General features: G+C 47.0%; 1 long non-coding RNA gene across 1 annotated transcript; it reads right to left on the bottom strand.

The window, feature by feature from the left end:
- Nucleotides 1-3,316: 3,316 nt before the first annotated feature.
- LOC142201393 (uncharacterized) lies at nucleotides 3,317-11,900 on the bottom strand. Its single transcript, XR_012715513.1, has 3 exons — nucleotides 11,842-11,900; nucleotides 8,617-8,752; nucleotides 3,317-3,652 (listed from the first exon to the last, which is right to left on the bottom strand). It is a non-coding gene; the product is annotated as an uncharacterized LOC142201393 (long non-coding RNA).
- Nucleotides 11,901-26,105: the final 14,205 nt, after the last annotated feature.

Genomic DNA, 26,105 nt, shown 5'->3' with positions numbered 1-26,105 from the left:
GTGGAGCCTTTAAAATACAGTGCTTTTGGTTGTTGGAGTGAGTAGAGCCTTTTAAGTACAGTGGTTTTGGCTGTTGGAGTGAGTAGAGCCTTTATAATACAGTGCTTTTGGCCATTGGCGTGAGCAGAGCCTTTAAAATACAGTGCTTTTGGCTGTTGGAGTGAGTGAGCCTTTAAAAAGCAGTGTTTTTGGCACTGAGAGTGAGTAGAGCCTTGCAAAAGCAGTGTTTTTGGCTGTTGGAGTCGGTAGATCCTTAAAAATACAGTGCTTTTTGCTGTTTGAGTAGAGCCTTTAAAATACAGTGCATTCGGCTGTTGGAGTGAGTAGAGCTTTTAAAATACAGTGCTTTTGGCTGTTGGAATGAGTGGAGCCTTTATAATACAATGCTTTTGGCCCTTGTCGTGAGTAGAGCCTTTACAAAGCAGTGCTTTTGGCCCTTGGAGTGAGTGGAGCCATTAAAATTCAGTGTTTTTGGCTGTTGGCGTGAGCAGAGCCTTTAAAATACAGTGCTTTTGGCCCTTGGAATGAGTAGAGCCTTTAAAATACAGTGCTTTTGGCTGTTGGAGTGAGTGGAGCCTTTAAAATACAGTGCTTTTGGCCCTTGGAATGAGTAGAGCCTTTAAAATACAGTGCTTTTGGTCCTTGGGGTGACTGCTGCTGCATGGTTCTCGTTTTTAATTTTTTGGCCCTTGGGGTGACTAGAGCCATGCAGCAGCAGTTTTTCATTTTTTGACCCTTGGGGCGACCTCTAAAAAATTAGATTTCAGGCCCTTAGGGTGAGCCCTAAAACATTAATTTGCAGGCTCTTTGGGGGAGCCCTAAAAAATTGTTTTGCAGGCCCTTGGAGGGGAGCCCTAAAAGATTTTGCACGCTCCTGTGGGGGTATGCATGAAAAATGTTTTTTTAATTAAAAACAAAACAGAAAATATTACTATATTCAGTAGTAGGGGCTGTGGTTGTAGGAGGAGGAGGAGGAGGAGGAGGATGAGAAGGATGTGGAAGAGTAAATTGGTTGCTGGCAGCCTCTCTCCAGTACCTGGACTCTGGACTGGATATACAGCTGGGTATCCACGTCCCCTGGTGCTGGCGAGGGGCACTGCTGACAGCCTCTTTCCAGTACATGGATTCTGGAGTGGATACCCAGCTTGATATCCACGTCCACGTGCTCGCCCACGTACCATGGTGCTGGCGAGGGGCACTGCTGGCAGCCCCTCTCCAGTACCTGGACTTTGGAGTGGACATCCCGCTGGGTATCCACTTCCACGCCCATGTCCCCTCGGGACCGGTGGGGGACGCAGCTGTCAGACCCACACCGATCAGATATTTGTCGCCTATCCTGTGGACAGATAAATACTTTTCATGGCATAATCCTATTTACAGGGTTTTATTTTAAGCTTAGTACCTATTACAGCGGCCATTCCCCACAGCTCTGACACTAATCTATCCTGACCACTAGGACCCCCCACCATCATCAAAACAAGGGTCCTACATTTGTACTACTGCGCCATTCATCCCTATGGGACTGCTGAAAAGAAATAGAGATCAGAATTATCTCTGGCTGTCTCAAAGAAATGAACGAATCAGCAGCGCACATTGTGGATCATATAGGGCAGAAACAGGACATGTGATCAGTGGGGGTCCCAAAGGACAGATCCCCAGTGATCTACTTTTTATTCCTAGAGGGAATAGCTTGTTGTCTCTGGTGCTGGAAGCCGACATCTGTGTCCCTGGTATAGCGGTGGTGCCGGAGCACTACAGCCCTGCCCCCAATAACTAGGAACACAGCTGCAGTATTCACCCCCGCCTATATACAGTGAACAGAGCTGCAGTATTCACTCCCACCTATATACAGTGAACAGAGCTGCAGTATTAACCACGGCCTATATACAGTGAACAGAGCTGTAGTATTAACCACCACCTATATACAGTGAACAGAGCTGTAGTATTCTACCCCGCTTATATACAGTGAACAGAGCTGTAGTATTAACCACCGCCAACATACAGTCTACAGAGCCTTCTAGGTTCTAGCACTGGAGACTGGCTGAAAGTGCTGAGTCCCACTGATCCAATATTGGTGACCCTATCCTAAGGGGGAGGGGGGGCCATCAGCCTAGAAAACCTGTTTGATGAAAGTTTTTTATAGACCACAGAGAAAACGAAAATGAAAACAGGACAATGAATATTTTTAGTTAAAAATTGATTTTTAATTTCATATTTAGTATCAAAAAGATAATAATTTAAGGTAAAAAAATGTAAAACCTTACAAAAGAAAGACCAAGGAGGAGGGGAAGACCCAAATAAGCAAGGAATGGGAATAGGAAGGGGAGAGGTGGGGGAACGGAATTCTAGACCACATCATGTTAAAAGATTATATAGTATATACTTAATAATGGACATCTGATGGGGCCGGGGTAACAGCTAGTGTCAGATCCTGAGGGGTCGTGCCTACACTGCACTGGGATTCGTTGTTACTAGCAATAGGTGGATTAACACCTGCAATATTTCCATTGGGGGAAAGCAGCACTTTTCTCTCTGCATGATTCGTGCGGAAAATACACAGACCCCATTATAGCCTGTGGGTCCGTGTGGTTTCATTGCTCATCGCTTTTTAATGCGTTCAATATTCCGTTCAGAGGGCATCTCCAAGCGGACTCTCCAAATGGAATATCGAACACAGATGTGAAGCAGCCTTAGCTAATGCATCATGGTACGTGTACGCTGACTTGCACTACCTCCCCCTCCGTCTCTCTAGCTATCCTGACCACTACTAGACCTTCTCAACTAAGGCTTGGTTCACACATCAGTATGCAATCAGTATGTGCATCAATCCGTTTTAAGTCTCAAACTGAATTCAAACGGACGGATGGCATACTGATGTGTGAACCAAGCATAATAAGCCCACCGCCCCCGCCCCATCATACTTGCCTCTCTCTTACTTCCAGACTTCCTCCAGTAAGACAGCTCCTCCCTCTTTTCTGACTCTGCCGCAGTACGCAATAGTCCAGCCGTTGCTCTTTGCTCTGCAGTCGGAAAGCCACCTCTACAACGCAGGCATGGGAGGCTATTGTTGTTTTAATGGCATTTACTCTGTAGCCAAAAATGACATGTCACCTGTATTCTATGTTTTGGTACAATTCCAGGGAAAACAAATTTATATGGTTTTATTTACATTTTAACCCCGTAACAAAAACCCAAAACTGTGCCAATATTATGACACCCATAACTTTTTTTCTAATTCCGTGTATGGGGGTGCATAGGGCATTTTTTTTTGCAGACCCAGGTATACCACCCAGGGGGCCTTATCCCTAATGTAATGCATTACAAAATATTGGCACTTCTACTGCAGGCTGCATACATGTAGAGGCAGAGTAAGGGCCATTATATAACATGCTGCTCGCTGTGGGGCCATTATATTACATGTGGGCAGTGAAGGGGACATTCTCCTGAGTGTGGGGGCACTGAGGGGACCATCAAATAACTTTTACTGAAGGCTCCAAACAAAGCCTTATAAAGGTTTATAAAATAAGTGTTGCCTATTTGGAGGAGTCCGGTTGAGACATTTGATCACTAGGGGGCACATCGCTTGGTCTAGAGCACTGGCACCTAATGATCTTGTAGTGGAGTCTTCACACCATTGAGATCTCACATAAACCTAGAAACAAACAAAAACCTAGTTAAACATTGTTTTGAGGTTTATGTTTAGTCAAAAGGAAAAAAAAAAAGGACATTCCGGAATTTGATGTGACAGCAGAGACATAAGCCCCATGTAAAACAATAAATCCCCCCCCCATATGTTATTTAAGTGTTCCCTTCATGAGACTGACCCATTTGTCACACATCCTGCACCTCTCCCACCTCACACAACCTGAACCCCTCTATCACGCTCACACACAGCCTGAACGGTTGTGACTAAATACTAGACGCCCAGTGGCGTAACTAGGAATGGCGGGGCTCCGTGGCGAACTTTTGACATGCCCCCCCCCAAACGACACCGACGTCGAAGACCTCGACCGGCCCCCTCCTCCGCACTCTATTATGTCCCTTACTGCCCCCTGCACACAGAATTATGTCCCTTAGTGGCCCCTGCACACAGTAGTGGACACCCATAAACAATTATTATACTCTGGGGTCTGAAAAGACCCCAGAGTATAATAATCGGAGACCCAGGGGAATAAAAACATAAAAAACTACTGTTTCTTACCTGTCCCCGGCTCCTACGCTGTCTTCTCCGCTGCCGTTCTTCTGAAATGACGTCAGACATCACATGACCCGGGACGCAGGCCGGGTTCATGTGACGTCAGAGACGTCAGAAAGGAGGCCTGGCAGGATCGTGGAGAGGTAAGTAACAGTGTTTTTTATGTTTATTACCTCTCCCGGTCCGCTGATCATTATACTCGGGGGTCTGCAAAGACCCCCGAGTATAATGATGGTATTTGTGGGGCCCGCAGTGTCACTTACCGATCCCAGCCCAGCCAGAATCGGCAAGTGAATAGGGTCCCTAACAGCCTATAAAGAAAAAAAGAAAAATGCAGCGGTAGCGGCTGTCACCGGGCCCCCTAATGGCCCAGGCCCTGTGGCAGCTGCCTCTATGGTAGTTACGCCCCTGTAGACGCTGTAGGGACCTGGTCCTTACCAGGTCTAGTATTTAGCCGGCTCAGTGTGAGTTGTCTATTTCCCCTTACTGGTAAGGACCTTTTTCCCGCCTGGTGGTCGGGTCCTTAACCGAGATAGTATTTAGCCAGCTCACAGTGAATTGGCTAAATCCCGTACTCCAGAGGGACCAGGTCCTCACCAGTGATAGTATTTAGCCAACTCTATGTGAGCCGTCTATTTCCCATCATTTGTAGGGACCATTTTTGCCCCCTATAACACGGCGTATACGTTCCTAACTCCCATTGAAATGAATGGGATCTTTTTCAGAGCACAATCTGCTCACACGTGTATACGTGCCAGATTGCACTCCACGTTACATCGTGTGAACGCACCCTCACAGTGAATTGGCTAAACCCCGCTCTCTGTAAGGACCTTTATAATAGCTGGGCTCCGGCTTCAGTAATGTTTGTAAATCTCACAATAAAGGGACAAGATTAGATCATAAGAATTATAAGATAAAGATAATATGTGTCTTATTATTATTATTCCAACAATTGTTTGGAAATCAACAATAAAAGCGGTAAAAATATTTTTCAGCAAAAAGTGTGAGGGAGTTTTCCTTTTCCATGTTTCCTATACATACAAGGTTTCATCCTACCAGTGATAGTATTTAGCCGTCTCACACTGACCTGGCAATTTACTATACTCCGTAAGGATCTTTTCCATCTTTCCTATGCTTACAAGGTTTCATACCGGTGAGGTCCTTCCAGTGATAGTATTTAGCCGTCTCACACTGTATCCATGTATCATATACTGTACTTAGAAGGTTTCAGATGGTATAAGATAGTATAGAGTCAGTGTATGAAGAGATCTGTGGAGAAAGAGAACATGTTGCATTGTTTGACGGTCCGTGACCCGGCTATGTGAATAGCCTCATTGAATGTAAGGCTGCCATGTGATGACATGACCATTATTCAGTGTAGTGTGAATGTAGGCTTATAATATGAGTCCTGTATACTGTTTATATATAGTAGATAACCGCTGTATTACCCAGAAGCCGCACGGCTTGTAACATCGGCAGCAGTTTTGTGAGTGAAGCCACTCTTTTCTGGTAATATCTAGAGATGAGCGGACGCCGTTCGATCGAATAGGTATTCGATCGAATATCTTGGCGTTCGATGTATTAGTTCCCAATCAAATACAAGGCCGCATACGCAGTAAAAATTCGTATCCCCTCCCACCTTCCCTGGCGCGTTTTTTGCACCAATAACTGTGCAGGGCAGGTAGGACAGGAACTACGACAACGGAGGCAGTGAAAAAAATGTAAAAAAACCCATTGGCTGCCGAAAACAGGTGATCTCCCAATTCATAAGAACAGTGTCGGCCATCTTCGTCTCATTCTCGTGTTGGAGTGATAGAGTGTGGCGTCAGACTGTCAGTGCGATACAGTGCTTTGTTAGGGCTCACTCACACGGAGTAACGCCGGGCGTGTATCACAGCCGTACACACCGGCGTTACGGCAGACTGCCGAAAACTTCCCATTCACTTTGCCATGCACCCATCTCTCCGCCACAGTGAATTGTGTACCCCACATCCACCCTGCACAGGGTCGGACTGGGGTGTTTAGGGCCCACCAGTGGAATTGTTTTTAGGGGCCCACCGCCAGGACCCCTGTAGATGAGTTGTACAGAGACAGGATGGCTAAAGGTAATATCAGGAGCCGGCTGCTCGCCTGCCATACGATGTGTACCACTGCACTACCTAAACCCACTGCTACATCCTGTATGGCAAGAGAGCAGCGTGGCTCCTAGAATTGTCACCATTACCTGTAGCCGCACTGTAATGAAAAAGCTCATCTGCAGAGGTCCTGGCTGTCAGATTCCCACAGATGTAATATTGATGGCTTATCCTGAGGACAGGCCATAAATATTAGAAACATGGATAAATCCTTTAAAGATATTGTCCAGGAATTGGAGCAACTCATGTGCCGGGCTGGAGGTTTAAAATAAAAGAGCATACTCACCTGTCCTCAGCAACCCGTTGTCCTCGGCCAGTGTCCATTCAGTCTCGTGCTGGCACCTTCTTGCTTGGAGTCCTGCACATCATGTGACCGCTAAGAGGAATTGGGTACAGAATTTCCAGAAATGAGGTGTTGCCATCAGACCGAACAGACAGAGGCGGAGGACAACAGGGTGCTGGGGACAGGCGAGTGTGTGTTTTTTTGTTTTTTTTTTACACCTCCGTGGCTGAGGTGTAATAATGAGGGATGAATCAGCTGTTTGAGTGAATCGTGACATCTGTGCAAGCGCCGTGACCCCTTCTCTGTTTACACAGTATCGTACATCTCACAGTGGCCATGTCATGTAACTACAGCCTCGTCCTATAAGCGTCTATGTGACAAGGCTGTAATTGCACCACACGGTCACTATAAACAGACAGCGTGTGATATAAACAGGCACCATGGCCCCTTCATACAACTGATCAGGGGGTCACTTATCTCTTATTGATGATTTATTCTGAGGATAGATCATCAATATAAATAGGCTTAAGGAGTTTTCCAGTACAAGGCCCCACGTGGTGTCCTGCAGCAAAAAAGCGCTGCGGGAAAAACCGCGTCCATGACGCATCACGTTTCTTGCCGCAGCCCTTTGCACAGAAAGTTTGCAGAGCTTTCCTCTCTATTTTCTGCTTCAATTATATTGAAACCGCCAGAATTTCCATAGGCATGCTGCAATGTCTAACTCTAAAACCAAGACTGCTTTGGAAATTACAGCATGTATCTTATTTTACCGCAAAGTGTGGATGGGGCTTCATATGGCGAAAACACCACGGGAAAAGCCGACAGTTCCTGCAATGTGAATGGGATTCTAGCAAATCCCATCCACACGTTGTGGAAAATTATGTGCAGTGAACATGCTGCGATTTCCAAAACCGTTGGGGTTTTGGAAATCGCTGGAATATCACTTATACCTACGAAAACACTGATGGTTTCCCTATAGGTGTAATGGAAGCAGAAAATGAAAAGCGCTGCGGGAAAAAAAACACAATGCGTTGCTGCTGCGGTTTTTTCTGCAGCGCTATTTTGTTGCAGTTTGCAACGTGAGGCCTTAGTCTTAATAAAGCCCAAGTGCCACTTTCATTAAATTAATTGCCCCCTCATAGTATGCCCCTAATTCCCCCTGACATAAATACTGCACCCCTAATATCAATGACTACCCCCTTATGTTCATAATGCCTCCTAATATAGCCTCCCCTTGTATTCGTAATGTCCCCTAATAACGCCTATAAAAATGACCCCCCTTATGTTCATAATGCCCCCTCCTTATAATTATAATTTCCCACTCCAAACAACCCCTTGTACTATTAAAATACCCAAAACTAAGCTTTAAAAAAAAAAAAAGAGTTATACTCACCTACCTGCGATCCTGATGAACGGAGGTGGCCACTTTACATCCAAGTGCAGGACGTCTGTGTATCAGCACAGTCGATCTAGTTAAAAATAAGGTATATTAATGGCGGTGCCTGGACCCAGAGCAGCGCCATTGGTGTAACTAATGTTTTGTGGGCCTGGGTACAAACTTTTGTCCGTGGTCCCCTATCCCCTTAACTAGAGTGAATTCTTGATAGTGGCGGTTATGGGCGCTAAAGCAATATCTCAGATACCTGAAAGAGATACAGCTTTAGAACCCACAACTGCAGCTATCAAGAATACGGTGAGAAAGCAGCGCAACGCCCCACATGTAAGCAATACTGGGACAGCATAACGTGCTCCACAGGGGCCCCCAAACAGTATGATGTGCACCACAGTGGCCCCCAAACAGTATTACGTGCTCCATAGTGACCCCCATACAGTATGATGTGCACCACAGAGGCCCCCAAACAGTATTATGTGCACCACAGAGGCCCCTAAACAGAATTAGGTACTCCATAGTGACCCCCAAACATTATTATGTGCACCACAGTGGCCCCCAAAACAGAATTATGTGCTCACCAGTGACACCCCCCACAGTATTATATGCTCACAGGGTCGTGACTAGAGTGGAGTTGCTCCTGGTAGGTATGATGTCACAGGAAGGGGCGTGGCCTCTCAGAGGAGGGCAGAGTTTCGGCCATCACTGCTCTGTGTTGTATAGAGGAAGCCGGAGCCGAGCTCATGAAGCTGGAGAACAGAAAGCAGAGAGGATTGTCTTGTGGTAATGGAGGATGGAAGAGAAGAGACAGGTTTGTTTTACATGAGACGACATGTTGGATGAGGCTGAGGGGAGAGAGTGATGTAGTTACATGGGACTGCACATTAGATGAGGCTGAGGAGAGAGAGTGATGTAGTTACATGGGACTGCATGTTGGATGAGGCTGAGGGGAGAGAGTGATGTAGTTACATGGGACTGCACATTAGATGAGGCTGAGGAGAGAGAGTGATGTAGTTACATGGGACAGCATGTTCCATGAGGCTGAGGGAAGAGATTGATGTAGTTACATTGGACTGCACATTGGATGAGGCTGAAGAGAGAGAGTGATATAATTACATGGGACTGCACATTGGATGAGGCTGAGGAGAGAGAGTGATGTAGTTACTTGGGACTGCACGTTGGATTAGGCTGAGGGGAGCGAGTTTTTTATGGGACTGTATCCCGGAGGGTCTGGTGGATTGGATTGATGTTTAGGGTGGTATAGGAGTCGTTGGCATAGAGGGAGACGGGGTCCTTTAGGTGTTTCTGGCATTTAAGGGGGCACAGGAGATCTTTGGGGGTACTGCTGCATCTAAGAGGGGAGGCAGTGGCGTGCACAGTATTACATGCCCAGCAGTGTCCCCCATTCAGTATTACATACCCAGCAGCCCCCCCCCCCCCATATACAATATTACATGTCAAGCAGTGCCCCCCCCCCAACACACACATTATATCTCCAGCAATGCCTCCCCCCCCCAGTATTATATGCTCCCAACAGCCCCCTCCAGTGATATTATTCTACACTGTGGTCTCCTCAGACCCCAGAGTATAATAATCGGAGGCCCAGGGTAGGTGAATAAAAATAACAAACCCTAATACTCGCCTCGCCTTTCCTGGGTATCCTGGCTCCGGCTGTCTTCAGCATCTTCCTGATGTCTCTGTTGAGTCCTGTGATTGGTCCTCAGCAGTCACATGAGGGGTCACTGACATCATTACGCCGCTGCGCTCCATCTGACTGCTGGGGCCTAATCTCAGGCCTCAATCACATGATGGAAGACGCCGGAGAGGACGCAGAGAGGTGAGTATATCTATTTATTTTAAGTCACCTCTCCTGGGCCAGTGTCTATTGAAAAAGGGCCTGGCAATATGCCGGTGCCCCTTTTCATTTACAATATATATAGTGGTCGGGGAACCAGGCTTTCCCCTGCTGCTGTCACATAGTGGTACTGGACCCCGACTATCTCTAGCTGGCTACTGGCCCCGTGTCTCACCGGGCCAGGTCACGATCGTTACACCCCTGGCAGTGGGTCTTTGAAGTACTGCTGGTATCTAATGGGGGGCACTGGGTCTTTGGGATACTGCTGGCATCTGGGGAAGGGTCTTTGGGGTACTACTGGCATCTAAGAAGGGGCAGGGGCCTATGGGGTGCTGCTGGCAACTAAAAGAGAAGGACAGGGATCTTTGGTGTGCTTCGAAGGGGGGGGGGGGTGCAGTTGGCATCTGAAGGAGTGCATGAGTCCCTTGGATGCTGCTAGCATCTAAGTGGGCAGGGGTCTTTGGGATGCTGGCATCTGAAGAAAGGTAGAGGTCCTCGAGGTGCTTCTGACATAAAGGGGGAGGTCCTTGGGGTGCTATTAGCATCTATGGTGTATGCTGTTGGCATGGATAGGGGCAAGGTGTCCCTGGCGTACTTCTGGCAACTAAAAGGGGCAGAGACCCTGGGGTGCCATCGACATCTAATTATGTTGGCATGCATCCTTGGTGTGCTTGGGCATCTACAGGGGGGCGATGTCCTTGGGGTGCTGCTGACATCTAATGGATGAGCAAACATCCCTGGGGTGCTGCTTGCATGTAATGGTGGGGAGGGTCCCCAGGGGGGCCTGCTGCATGCGTTTGTGTGGGTTCCCAGGGGTATTGAATTTGTGTGTTGGGGTCCTGGGGTACTGCTTGTATGTGAGAGGGAGTTCTGTCCCAGGGTGCTGCGACCTGTGTCCTTGTTTGGAGGCCCCTGGGATGCTACCTGTGTGTGTGTGAGGTGGTTTTGGTGATGGCCCCTTGGGTACTTCCACCTGTGGGCATGTGGCGGAGGTTCCAGGGTACTGCTTTGTTGTGTTTAGGTCATTTGGGTGCTGCCTTCATGTAAATGGGGGATTCCTGCAGTGCTGTTTGTATGTGGGTGGGGGTTGTTCTTGGGCCCTGAGATGTTACCACCTGTGTGTGTTTGGGGATGCTGCCTGTGTGTTGGAGGGGTCCGGCACCTTGGATGTTGCCACCTATGTGTTAGGGTGCTCCTGCTGTATACTGAGGGGGACTGCCATCTGTAGCCTGAGAGGGGCAAGGGGGGCTGCCATCTGTATGATAGGGGAGATCCAGGACCTGGGGGCTGCCTCCTGTGTGAGCTGTAGGTATAAATATTCTGCACTGCTCACTCTCCAACCCTGCAGTGATCACTAGCACCAAACTGATGGTCATTGCTGTATAAAGAGGTTACTCACAATGCAGGGACTCCTTTAGAGCAGAAAGAGTCCCTTCACTAGATGGGGGCAAATCTTAAGACATTACTTTTCTGTGTGTCATAACTGAGTGTAAACCCTTGACTGTGACTCTTGCACTTGGGGTTAGTCGTGGTCAGGTTATGACTGCAATTAACTCTTTCTAGTGCATGAGTTAGCAATTCTAACAAATGTCATGGTCACTTTACTCTCCCTGTACAGCAGGTGCAACCCTAAGGAAGATTAGGGCAGCTATACTTTATTTCAGGGGTCAGCAACCTTCGGCTCTCCAGCTGCTGTGAAACTACAACTCCCAACATGCTCCATTCACTTCCATGGGAGTTCCAAGAACAGCAGAGCAAGTATACATGCTGGGAGTTGTAGTTTTACAACAGCTGGTGTGCTGAAGGTTGCCGACCCCTGCTTTATTTGTATAGCAGGCTGCCTGTGTTCTCCCCCCCATATATTCATTAATACAACGTGCCCCCCGAAGACCACCAAGTGTGCCTGGTGAGCTGTATTCACCACTGACTCCCCCAACCTCCTGCAGTCAGTGATTCCATCTAAGTGATTGAATTGCTGATTACCCAAGAAGGGGTTCATCACAAGCTTGACATGACTGTGGTTAAGGCCCCACGTAGCACCTGTAGCAAAAAAAAAAACACTGTTGGAAAAACAGCAACACATCAGGGTTCTTCCTGTAGCGCTTTGTACAGGTTTCCTCTGTGGACTTTCTGCTTTAACTATACCAATAGGGAAGCCGCCGCCGGTGTGTCCTGGGGTATAACTGGCATGCTCCAATTTCCAAAACCATGACAGTGCAGCGTATCCGCTGCATCTATTTTACCGTAAAATGGGGATGGGATTGGTTTTTTTTTTTCTGCCACGTTTCTTCCACGGTGTTTAAGTGGTGTGGGGAGCCAGCCTCATGGAGTTATCCACTTTCTCAGGGTAGGCCATCAATATTAGACCTGCAGGGGAACCCCAACACGTAAAACCCCTGCATATCTCCGGTACAGAGATTGTAATGGCGCATCGCTGCAGTACCTACACTCACCACTACAGTTTGTACAACACCAGAGATCTGCAGGGGCCCCCACACATCTAATACTGATGGCCTATCCTGAGGTACTATCCTTTCAGTAGGAGGCGGCCTCACATTCTGGTTCTCCATTAATTAAAAAAGAAGGTCACTGGACTAAATTTGTGGTTAGATTCACATCGGCCGCAGAAATCGACAGAGAGAAAAGTCCTGCACGGAGGATTGTTCTCTCTGCCCGTTTCACTATAGAAACGGCTGACCCCATTAAGTCAATGGAGTCCACTGGTGTCCATGAGTAACCGATGTTTTAGCGATCTGGCTTTTCATCATTCAGGTCACATGACAGATTTAAAGAGGACCTTTCACCTCCTGGGGCACATGCAGTGTAATACACCGCTAGAAAGCCGAAAGTCGTACTGTGAGAGTGGTGAGGAACACTTCCTCCCCTCCTGATAGTACTCGTCCATAGAAGTAATCGTTGGAAATAAGCAATGCCCCTCAGTCTCACAATACAGCGCAATAGATGCTACTGTGAAGAAAGGCGTACCTGACTGTCTGTTAGAAACGCCCTTCTGACAGTGAAGAACTACGGTACCGGCACAGAAAGGGAAAGCCGATAGTGCGCTGAATTCAGCACACTGTTGGTTTTCTAGTGGTGTATTACACCGCATGTGCCCCAGGAAGTGAAAGGTCCTCTTTAAACAACATAGAACCTGGCGCACATGTGATCCTGTCTTTACTCTAGTAACCCCACCACATGAGACGACAACGGCTGGTTTATTCCATGAAAGCAGGTAATACTAGACCAGGACAGGTAAGTTGGTAGAAGGGAGGGGGTTGATGGACTACGTTGGTAACTAGTGGAGGTGGTTTTTTGTTTAGTTTTGGCTTTTTTTTAAATATGGATAATGAGGATTGTGCGGATGGTTTTATTTCAATAAAATATAAATTTTTAAAATGTGTGTTTTATTAATATTACTGTAGGCGGAGCTTATAAGATATAGGTCCTATACTGAATAACCTATGGAGAATATACCGATACCATGAACCTACCTGCAGCAACTCCATTCTAGTCAGTTCTGTATTGAGACAGCTAGAATGGAGTTGCTGCAAGGAGGACCTACCTATAGCAACTACAGAATATACCCAGACCATGAACCTACCTGCAGCAACTCCATTCTAGTCAGTTCCGTAGTGAGACAGCTAGAATGGAGTTGCTGCAAGGAGGACTTACCTATTGTAACTACAGAATATACCCAGACCATGAACCTACCTGCAGCAACTCCATTCTAGTCAGTTCCGTAGTGAGACAGCTAGAATGGAGTTGCTGCAAGGAGGACCTACCTATAGCAACTACAGAATATACCCAGACCATGAACCTACCTGCAGCAACTCCATTCTAGTCAGTTCCGTAGTGAGACAGCTAGAATGGAGTTGCTGCAAGGAGGACTTACCTATTGTAACTACAGAATATGCCGAGACCATCATGAGCCTACCTGCAGTAACTATATACTGATAAATCAGGCGCACAGCGATACGTCAGAATTTAGCTCTATATCAGTTATTAAATTGCCATATATTTCCATTATCACTTACAATAAGTGGCGCAAGTTATAATAAACACGTAAGGCTGCGGCGTCACCGCCCTGTACACAGCATATGGCAAATATATATTTATATAGGTATATTTTATGTAATTATATCAGTGCCAAATGTATACATGTCCAGGAATGTGTTTTTCCTATATTTTTATTGATATTATATACATATACAATGTCTCTCTTGGCCAGTTACGGATCCTCCCTATAGACACTCCACTCTAGCTGCTCCTGTAGCGAAGTGACTAGATTGGAGTTTCTGGCGGTAGCTCCTCGAAGCAACTCCATTCTAGTCACCTCAGTACTGAACAGTCTACATTGGAGTTGATTCTAGCAGGTCCTCCCTCCAGCAACTCCAATCTAGACCGTTCACTAGTGAGGTGACTAGATTGGAGTTGCTGGAGGGAGGACCTACCAGGAGCAACTCCAATCTAGACGCAACCATGCTCACAGTGCCCATCCCCCCAGAGCCTGAACCCCCCATTCCCCCCTTCTTGCTCACACAGCCTGCACCTCCATGTCTCCCCTCTTGCTCACACAGCCTGCACCTCCATGTCTCCCCTCTTGCTCACACAGCCTGAACCCCCCATTCCCCCCTTCTTGCTCACACAGCCTGCACCTCCATGTCTCCCCTCTTGCTCACACAGCCTGCACCTCCATGTCTCCCCTCTTGCTCACACAGCCTGCACCTCCATGTCTCCCCTCTTGCTCACACAGCCTGCACCTCCATGTCTCCCCTCTTGCTCACACAGCCTGCACCTCCATGTCTCCCCTCTTGCTCACACAGCCTGAACCCCCCATTCCCCCCTTCTTGCTCACACAGCCTGCACCTCCATGTCTCCCCTCTTGCTCACACAGCCTGCACCTCCATGTCTCCCCTCTTGCTCACACAGCCTGCACCTCCATGTCTCCCCTCTTGCTCACACAGCCTGCACCTCCATGTCTCCCCTCTTGCTCACACAGCCTGCACCTCCATGTCTCCCCTCTTGCTCACACAGCCTGCACCTCCATGTCTCCCCTCTTGCTCACACAGCCTGCACCTCCATGTCTCCCCTCTTGCTCACACAGCCTACACCTCCATGTCTCCCCTCTTGCTCACACAGCCTGCACCTCCATGTCTCCCCTCTTGCTCACACAGCCTGCACCTCCATGTCTCCCCTCTTGCTCACACAGCCTGCACCTCCATGTCTCCCCTCTTGCTCACACAGCCTGCACCTCCATGTCTCCCCTCTTGCTCACACAGCCTGCACCTCCATGTCTCCCCTCTTGCTCACACAGCCTGCACCTCCATGTCTCCCCTCTTGCTCACACAGCCTGCAATCCATGTCTCCCCTCTTGCTCACACAGCCTACACCTCCATGTCTCCCCTCTTGCTCACACAGCCTGCCCCCCATGTCTCCCCTCTTGCACACACAGCCTGGCCCCCATGTCTCCCCTATTACTCACACATGCTGTCTCTTCAGCACGGAGTCTCTCTCCCTTCATACTTCACAGTGACTTGCCCGGGTGCTGACACCAGCCCTGGGCAGACGCCTTACCGAACCTCCACTGTCTACTAAAAACAAAAGGCAGTGGAGGTCCGGTAGGAACCCATAATGAGGGTCTTAATAGTCCAGGCTGGGGCCTACGGGGGATTCCCCGGTCTCCCGGCGGGCCAGTCCGACCCTGCACATCTCTCCCCCTCTACACTACTCCCTGCAGTCCACCTACTGTATCTTCCCCCCCTTCACTAAATCGTGCACCTCGCAGCTCTCCATGTTGCTCCACTACACAGGATACTGTGGAAGGTCCTGCTTACAAGTAAAGACACGCCTATCCGGTCATGTGACCTTGTAACGGCAGACGGTCCTTACGGAGTCTAGTATTTAGCCTTTACCCAGCCAAACTCCTCTATCATGCTCACACACAGCCTGACCCCCTCCCCCAGCCCTTTCCACCCCTCTTGCTTACACATGCTGTCTCTTACCTCCTTCCAGTCTCCATTCACTGCAACTTCCTTTTCCTGTGTAACTCGGCACTGTCCTGAATAGCTCCGCCCACGCCAGTCTGATCACATGATCTCGTCGTCACCGGAAGTCCTTTAGCCCACTAGGTTTTCGCGTCTACCATCTTTAATACTGGTACTGTCAGCACAGTCATATAAACTTTAGAAAGCTTTAGAAACATATTGCTTTAGACAGTCTGCTGTTTGCCTGCTATGTGAATTTATTCCAGCCACACCCACTTTCACTTGTTTGGCACGTGCTACAACAGCTGTGTAGAAACCTTCCCAATTAGTTGGCCACGCCCCCTGAGAAACACGTGAGGGGGCGTGGCAAGCATGTGATGCCTTAAATACAGCTGTTGTAGTACACGGAGACTAGTTGTGCAGAAGGAGGACGGCGTGGACTGGTGTGCTGCAGAGACGTGGAGACTGGCTGGTTTGACACGGTAGGGTTTCCCCCATTTTATTTGCTCTTAGCTTTGCCTGTGGAACTCTGTGGGAGCTCTGAAGGTGACCGTTCTTATAGAGCGAGCTGTGCTTGGCAGTTCTTATAGAGACAGCGCCCGGTGGTTCTTAACAGATCTATGCCTTGGCGGGTCTTATAGAGAGCTATGCCTGCCAGTTCTACTTGAGAGCAGATCCTGACGGGTTTAGCCGTCTGTCATTGTATTTCTGTGATATTTCGGCCGGTTATTGCATTAATGCATTTGATGGAACTGGCCTCCCTTATTCCTAATGGCATTAATAGGTGTAGCCCTAGTCTGGCGGTTTTGGCTGCTTTTGTCATTGTGTTACTGTGATAGTTGGGCGAGTTATTGCTTTAATGCTCTGATGAGAACGCCGCCGCCTAGTGGCATTAGTATGCCTAGACTAATAAAACAACCTGGCAGCTCACCATACAACTGCATGGTGAGGCCATAGGCCCATCCCTACTCCTAGCTAGATAGGGTGCCGGAGCATGACCCGTTGCATTGATATTGGAGGGGATATTGATGTAACACCGTGTGAAGGCTAGTAATTAAATTAAGAAAAGAAAAAAAACTTTGCAATTGATGCTCTGCATTTCTTGCTTCACCATGCCATCAGAGTAAACTTTCTGCTTTGGCTAGTCTCTGCCCTAGGCCCCCTGAGTTGTAGTAGGTTTTTCCCTCTAATACCATGATAGAAATGAGTCTAATCCTAATGGCATTAGTATGCCTAGACTAATATAAGCTGTAGGGAAATGGCAGCTCACCATACTACTGTATGGTGAGACTGTTGGCCCAGGCCTAGCTCAACCTACTATAGAGAATGCATGTATTACTACTTTTTTTTGGCTGTCCCCAGTCCTAATGGTAAATCTAGACGAGTTTTTTCCAGGGTCTTATACTGACTGCCGTACTGGAGTCGGGAAGGAATTTTTTCCCATAACATGGGGTTATTGGCATCGGCCTCATGGGGTTTTTTGCCTTCCTCTGGATCAACTCTGTAGGGCTGTACTTTATGTATGTTTCTCTTTATGCAACCTTATCTAATGTGTATATGAATGTTATAAAATGACACACTGTGGATATTATATTTCAATATTCCCTACTGTATGAGGGTTTTACACTTGTTAGAATAGTTGATCCTGGGTCTTGTACTGACTGCCAGTTTTCACCTTCCTCTGGATCAACTCTGTCGGGGTTATAGGTTGTATTTGCTGGCCTTGTCTTCCTCCACCTTCCTCTGTGTATATAATATTAGACACACTACCCTTATTACTGTCTCTGGCAACTCTTGGGTAACTGGTCACTAAAAAATCTTGGTCATTATTGTCACTGTATCATTGTGATAATGGAGGGGTTATCACTTTAATACTTTGATCAGAATGACTCCGCCCCCCCCCCCCACACTTCCCACCCCTCCATCCCCTTCTTACTTTAGCACCATAGTTTAGTATGTCTGTTCACCTTACAATGCTATTGTGATAATGTGATTTATGTTTGTTCTGCTGAGAAGATCAGGGTAAGTACGGTAAGTGTTACTGTATTGAATGTTCTGCTCACTATATAACTCTATGATGCATAAGTTCTACCCTTTGTCTGAATATTGTTGGATTTCTTAAATTCGACATCAATCTCCTGCAGTTTCTGAATCGACACTAAAACGTTTTTTAAGTGTCGTGTTTTCCTCTTTTGTAGCTGTGAAAGCTGGATCTACTACTAGAAGAACATCACCTTGCCATCTGCAAGATTGTAGGTAAGTTCCATTTGGCCTTTTTTTTGGGTATTTTGCAGCTGCTGTGAGCAAGGATCAATATAAAACTGGTGCCTAAAGCTATCCTCTTCATTGTTATGTCGGAGGTCTATGGATCATAAGTCCCTCATTATGAATTCAAGCCTTCGTGTGGTGATGGCAGGGGTGGTGGAGGGCACTAGCGGTAGATTACTATGTGCTCTTTAGGGTTTGCCTGTGTCCTTGAGAACTGACCTCTAATCTAGGTTTATAAAGCTTGTATCCTACTGTGTGGTTAGTTGTTAGAAAGATAATGCGTTGTAGAGTCATGAAGGGGCAAGTAGATGTAGACTAGGTGTGGATGGCTGTCATGACTTGTCAAATCCTGCATCCGGCTAGCACTGAGGGGACATGTCACAAGCTGCGTGGGATTTGTGATTCCCGCACTGTGATGCTGTATGATCTGAGCAGTGTAGGTGCTGAACTAAACCCCACCAAGTGGAGATTGTGGGTAACAGTTGGAGTCCAACTCAGGAGCTCCCTGAAGACGATGGTGGTGACTTCTGTGACCTGTAGGAACGGGCAGCACATGTGCCGGAGATCATGTGCTGTTTGCTCCTGCTCATTACGGAAATGGCTGCTTTCGTTCTCAGGAGTTGGCATTCCTGTTCTGTGCCAGATCTCTGAGGGGTCCTGTCGGTGCATGCTATGTTTAGGTTGTGCGATGTTGCAGTGTGTCAGTGTTCTTGTAAGATGGGGCAGGTTATTGATGGTTGTCCATATGTGGTTTGCATTTGTGAGTCTCTTCAAAGCTCAGTGGCACATTATCCTTATAGTCTGTAGTTCCCAAAACTGCCTTTACCATTGTTGCGTCTGAGGTAAGGGTTCATAAACCCCTCCTTATGAATCTGAGCCTTCATGTGGTGATGGAGAGGGTGGTGGAGGATGTGGGTAGACTGCTATATTTAGTACGTCTACTTGTAGTATCAACTTTTAGCATGGGGTCTATTTAATGGGATGAAGGCAAAACCTCTCTTGGTACTCAAAACTCTTTTCATACAGTACAGGCAGTTTGCTGTGGGGTTAACACTAAGGGTTGTGGTGAACCGAGTCATGGGTAGGCGCCTAAAGTCCAGATGGGCTTTCTGGCAACTGGTATCAAACGCTGGCCAGTGTAGCTGTGTTCTTTCTGCGGTGCTGTGTGGTCTGAGTGGAGTAGCTGCTTCAGTGAAGCCCTTAAGCGGGCGTCTGGCTGGATGAGGCCTGGAGTCTCAACTCAGGGAGCTCCCTGTGGAAGGTGGCGGTGACTTCTGTGATATGTAGGCACAGGCAGCACATGGGTTTTTGGTGCTTGTTGGGCACTGTGCTACAAGTGGTGGTGTTGCTTGTACTATAGCGCATGGTGGCCACGCTTTCGGCCGGAGCGTATTCCTATGCTTGTCTATATTTTGGTAACATCACCGCGAGTGGTATGGGGCTTAGCAGGGGCTGGAGATCATGTGCTATTTGGGCCTGCAAGTTACAGGAATCCCTGCTTTCTTTTACAGGGAGCTTCAAGAGTTGGTATTTTAGGCCTTATCCATATCAGATTTCCAATTGAGGACTTCACTTTAGTAGCTGCGCTGCTTAGCTTATACAGCATCGTGGCGGGAGTGTAGCTGCATTGACCAGCATCTGACACCAGTCGCCAGAAAACCCTCTGGTCTAAAGGTGGCTGCTCAGGCTTTGTTTGCTGCATCCTGCAGTCTTGGTTTTGCAGCAGGTTGTCAGTGTTGTGTGGACGGATGACGGTGTGCTAAGAGTTTTTCTTTGTTTGCAATGGCGGTAAAATGTTCATTCCAAAAGTATGTAGTGGAGCGTTTTTGTCGGTCGGTTGTCGTATCTTATAGCATTCCAAATTTATTTTGTCATATCCGGTTTCCAATTTTTCTGTAAAATGACATGAACTTACTTTCTCTTCTAGACTTGTGCTTGCTTCAGGAGTGGAGAACATGTGACATGGACACCTGGCTTGACCTTCATCTCGAGTATCAACTATTAGTTCTATGAAATGTTTCAATTTGTCTTTTTGCTGTAAAGTTTCCTATGAACATAACTAGCTATATATAAAAAAAAAAAACTTGAATCTTCAGAAGTGGATACATTTATTTTAATGTCTAAGGGGGCGTTCACACTACAATCTGTGTCCGCTGCTAATGTCCATTCAAAATCTTGTGCGGACATTAGCAGCGGACACCGACGATTGTGTGAACGCCCCCTTACTAATGACAGATTACAAGCTTTTGATGCTCTCTGCTTCTTCCTCAGGTATATTTCGAAAACTCTTAATCTGTCATTGGTAGTGGATCCTTTATTAAAGACTCGTTTTTGTTTTTTATTGATTTCATATCCACTGGCTAATGCAGTACAAAAAAATGTTTTTCTTAACCAGCTAGCAATTCTGACAGATCTTAGAAAGTTCTTGCAATTATGGTCTAGACTCCAAAAAGTCACAATTCTTATTGTATTGTATATTTGTTTCTGAAATGTCTCCAGAATAATAAAGTGAAATTTCCCATTGTAATGGTTGTCTTCACATGATATCTTTATTCTACTGTGTGGTTTACAAACAAAGGTGGAATTTCTTCTTTGCTGCAGGTCCACAAACTGCCAGCAATACTAAGGGTAAGTTCAGATGGAGTTTTTTGGTCCGAAACCTGAGGCGGAGGCTGCCTCAGGTTCAGGACCTAAAGCCAGGTAACTGCGACTGAAAGCTGGTGCACTACCCCGGCATCCAGCTGTGCACTGAGGCAAAACAGCCTGAATGAGCAGCTCTCCTCTCTTCCAGAAGAAACTGCTCCTGGAAAAAAGACCGGAGTGGATCTCATTGACTTCAATGAGAGCTATCTTTTTGGTCAGGATTTTGAGACTGTATCTGGCTATGGCCTCAAAATCCTGACCAAAAAAACTGTGAACTTGGCCTCTGTGCCAGATTTTATTTTTTTTTTTGTAGGTCCTGCAAAAAACCTTGTCAGTTATGTAAAGGCTCCACACAAGTGTGACCGGTCACAGTAGCCTTATGCAAGGTAGAAGCTGTACAGGACTGCGCTAAAGGGGGACAGGGGGAGGCTGCTGTAGTAGAGCTGTGGGAGAGAATAAACTGGAAACAGAGCTGTGTGTAAAGTAACAATATGTAGTGTGTGTGTATATATATTTTCTAGCAGGAAGACCTGGCTTTGCACAGGTATATTTAATCTTTTGTTTGTGTAGTGGCCCCATACGAATAGAGTAGCTGCTATGGAAAGCTGTGTGTATGTGAACACTAAAGACCCTGTGAGTTTCTATTGGTCCACAAGCATCATGTATCAGTATGGATATCATTGAAAAACCTGCCATCAGTTGTTACCGCAAGTAAGGCTCTGCTACATTTTCATATATGCACCACCTACCAAGCTCTTCTACATCTGCCAATTTGGATTAAAGGGGGTTTTCTCATCTGTGGCAGCAGCTTCTGCAGATCAGATAATATGCAGCTGCTTGTACTGAAGCCACTGAGTACTATCTGTGTGTTTACATAGAGATAACAGAGCTGGCTATCAGCAAAACTGCAAATAGCTGAAATTTCCTGCATTTTCATATCTATATATTTTATATATCTCCAAATCTGTAGTAGTCTCTCTATACAAATCCACAGTTCTTGGCTGATTTGAGTGAAATTTAGCACACACCCCTCTCCACCCACAGGAGCAGAGTACTGCGCACGTTACATCTTGCTAGCGCCCCCCCCCCCCCCCCTCGTCATGAGATTTGGGTCCCTGAAGTTAGGCCCTATTCATAGAATTGGGAAATGTGAAAGCGCTGAAGGGAAAACGGTTGTGACTGACAGGGACGGATTATAGCGACTGCACAAAAGGGTCACCACTAAAGGGGCCACAACACGTATTTCACCCAAACCATATAAACATCACACATACACCAACCCACAAGCACAACACAAAAACCAGACCTCTCTAGATACATACAACACAAACACTACCCCCATAAATACCACATGCACACCATACACACGCACGGGGAACACACTCGGATGGATGCACACTATATACGTGGACGAACAGAGTGCACACACAACTACTGCACACATGGACACTTGCATTGCACACGCACAAACTCATGGATCACACATATATGGATGACATATGTGCATGCGCGCACGGATACATACTCGTGGATCACACACGTGCACACATGCATGAATGCACTGACAAAACATGTCTGGTATCCTTAGTGGCTGTTTGCACGCTACAGTATTTTTTTTACGGGCCTCCGTGCCATGGATTCGGTGGTTCCATAGACTACTTTGTGCACAAAGCTGTGACTTTTGCAGCTCTATAGAAGTTTATGGAGATGTAGTATCCATAGCCCAGGGAGCCATGAAAAATCCTTTAGTGTGCAAGCAGCCTTACTGAGCAGCAATATTGGTCAGGTGAAAACTGCCTCATAGTGTCATTATTGCTTACTATGCAGGAGCTTTCATCACTGGAGCTGCTGAGGTAAAGTGAAAGCTGAGCTCTGGCTGCTATGGGCAACTTCACCAGTCTGCCGGTGAGGCGGTTTTCATTACCGAGATGTCAGTTCAGGTCATAGTATGGGTCCATTCACACAGAGGAAAATGGCGCTGTATTTTCAGCTAGCGGAAAATTACGTGAGAAAAAAATAAATAAAAAGCTAGCAGAGCCCATTGAAATCAATGGGAGGTGCTTTTTTTTTTTTTTTTTTTTCCCAGCTCTGAAAATTCAGTGCCAAATACAGCGTCATTTTCCTCCGTGTGAACGGACCCTAATACTGTGGGAGGGCTGCTCTGTATTTACTATTCAAAGCCAGGTCATTCATCTCTTTAGTGTCAGGTGTTGCTACCAAGCGACATGCCTTTCAATTTTAAGCGTCTGCGGTTCCCAATCCATCTCGCATTTGCTACGACTTTTAAGCACGGGCCGGAAGCACAGCGCTAAAGCGCTGCGGGAACAACTGTGGCGTGAACGCATCGCTGTTCTTCCTGCAGCTCTTTGAACAGAAAGTTCATGGAGTTTTCCTCCGCTAACTACTTTCTGTAACAGAAATTATATCTACAGGGAATTCGCCAGCGTTTCCGTAGATATAATTGTCCGCGCTGCGATTTTTTTTTTTTTTCTTTCCTCTGCCATTTTCAATGGGCTCCGTCTGCCACAGATGTGAACCGGACCTGAAAGGCACCATTTGCGGTCTGGAGCAGGTGTTCGGCTTTCACTCCCCCCTCGAGAGCTTTGTGATACATTTCCCTTTACAGAGGACCTTTCACCGCCTGGGGCTCATGCGGTTTTGTATACCGCTAGAATTCCGCCTTCTGGCGGTGAAGAGCTACGGGACCAGCACAGATCGAGAAAGCAGACAGTACGCTGAATTTTTTATTTTTTTCTAGAGGGCGGAAGCTCCTTGTTATAGAAACGCTTTAGTTTTACAGTATCTTTTATAGTGACTGAGTGTGTGACAAATTTTGGAAAGTCTGAACATGTCCATTATACCTGGGGAAATGCTGATGTTTCCAATATAAGTATAATAAGCGAAGAAAGGCCACCGAGGTAAATTCTGCAAAACAATAATGAAAAAAGATGAATCGACTGCGCTGCATTATGGTACGTGTGGCCTTAGCCTAAGTGTAAGCTTTGGCTAAGGCCTACTGCACACGAGTGTAGTAGTTTTTACTGTCCGTGAATACTAATCCTTAACAAAATTAAACACATTTTCGTGTGTTATCCGCAGCTCTGGATCTGCATAAAGACTTGTTGGATCTCCTACAGTAGGATATGCTTCATAATTTCTGTTCCTGGTATAGGGCATGGACACAAAATCTACAGCCTTGTTTATGGACCCATAGAAATGAAGTGTGTGAATAAAAACTAGGCTGACTGTAACGGGTTTATTTTGCTGCTTTTTTATAGAACAGGTGAAAGGAGAATGCCCACGAATAAAATAGTCAAAGGCACCTGAGAATTGTAGGAGTTAGTTGCCCCTTTCAAACTTTTCTGTGACATTACCTTTTATTGCCTAGGACTGTACTAATGTAAGAGACAATAATCTCCCTGGTTCTGCCTGCTTAATGGTGCAGTCCAAAGGAAGTGACGTGGAGCAGGAAGCTGAGAGCAGCCAGTTTGGGCCCAGATTCTGTGCTGTGAGGACCTGTTAGTCAGCCATAGCCTCTAAGAGCATAGTGCAAGGCCCGAAGCACTGCAGAGGCTTACAGGAAAAAGCAGCAGTGTTGTTGAGAGTCTTAGTAGAGACTAAAGGCCGGTTGAGAGACTTGCTATGGATGGCTGAAGCTCAACCAAATATTCATAGACTGTTTTCTGGAGGTGCCATCATTAGACTGCCATCACTGTGGTCAGACCTTCACCCAAGACAGAGTTTGCTGAGTTCCTGGACCCAGGCCTGCACCGAGGGAGCACCACAGAGAGCTAAGAGACTGTATAAATCCGGTACCATACAATTACCTCAGGGTCAGATAGGGCCAGTTTATATAGTGCGTTATACTCATCTCTTCTCTCTATCTTATAAAAATGAATTCTTGTCTGTCTGTTCTTTATGCGCGACCAAACGAATGGACCGATCTTCACCAAATTCGGTACAGAGATACTTCAGGTATCCGGGAAGGTTTAAGACGAGACTCCAACTCGCTCGGAAGTACCATTGCTGAGATACAGCATTCCCAACACAATGCTCCCTCCCTCCCCTCCCTGCCTTAGCCAATACAAACCTGCAAGTTTTTCACTCATATTCCAACTGCAATACACATGGTCACTCCACATGCACAATCCTACACAGATATCCAAACTGAGATACACGCGTTTACACACAGTTCCACGCGCTGTAGGATAAGATATGCGCCTCTTTACACAATACCACACAGCGGAGGATTACATACGTGCATCTGCACACAATACCACATGCCAGTGGAATAGATACATGCGTCAGCATACAGTACGGAGGATTAGATACACGGCTCTGCACAGAGTACCACAGTTTTGCTCCAGGTTTCCATAGCAACCCAGCCATTTTCCTTCACTACGTTATGTCAGCCTTAAAGGGGCAGGGCGCTGTGGATGACACTGTTACACAAGGTCATATACACACATATTTACTCAAGGTCTCCATAACAACTGATCACAGGTTTTTCACTGATATTCGAAATGAGATACACATGATCACATGACGCTTATGGACACACACAAACGATATACAAAATACACCAGTGCAAAACTGGACAATTCTTATGGGGCCACTACACAACCAAAAAATGAAATATACCCGTGCGAACCCGGGTCCTCCTGCTAGTTTAGTATATTTTTGAAGATGTCCCATTTAGTTTGTGTTCCCGTCACGTTGAGGACATTGTCCCAGTTTATGCTGCTAAGCTCCTCTCTCAGCTGGTTAAAATTGGCCTTCCTGAAGTTTAGTGTTTTTGTACCCCCTCTAATGAACATCTTCTTAATGTGTATAAGAAAACTTATTATGTTATGCTTACTATTACCCAGATGTCCACCAACCTCCACTTTTGACAGTGTGTCAGGTTCATTTATTAAAATTAGGTCTAAAAGTGCCTCTCCGGGGGGCGTGGCCTGGCTATGGAGAAGTAGAGACGCACGTCGCCTGAGCTCCTTCCCCGGCCTCCGATATAGCCTGCTGTTCCGACCGACCGACTTCTCTACAGCCCTTCCGACATGGGCAAATCTCGCAGGGGGACACAGCGATCCTCTTCAACCCCTCCTGGGGCATCCTACGACCTCTCCATCGAGCGGTTTCTCCGGGGACCGCGTTTCGAAGCAGCCTGCATCCACACAGGATCCAAGATGGCGCCCGCCACCGCTTCTCCTCCACGCGGCTCATCTCCCGGCTCCCCTGCTAAGGACCCGGCCAGCCTGCGTTCTTCCCCGGAGGCCTCCGGTCATCGTGGACACAGGGCAGCCATCATCAGTGCTCCCCTCCCCTCCTGGATGGGGGACTGGATACCACATGGCC

Source organism: Leptodactylus fuscus, chromosome 4, assembly GCF_031893055.1.
Source record: "Leptodactylus fuscus isolate aLepFus1 chromosome 4, aLepFus1.hap2, whole genome shotgun sequence".
In the NCBI taxonomy this organism is placed as follows: Eukaryota; Metazoa; Chordata; class Amphibia; order Anura; family Leptodactylidae; genus Leptodactylus; species Leptodactylus fuscus.
The sequence above is the reverse complement of the archived record's forward strand: the minus strand, read 5'-3'. Positions and strand labels throughout refer to the sequence as shown.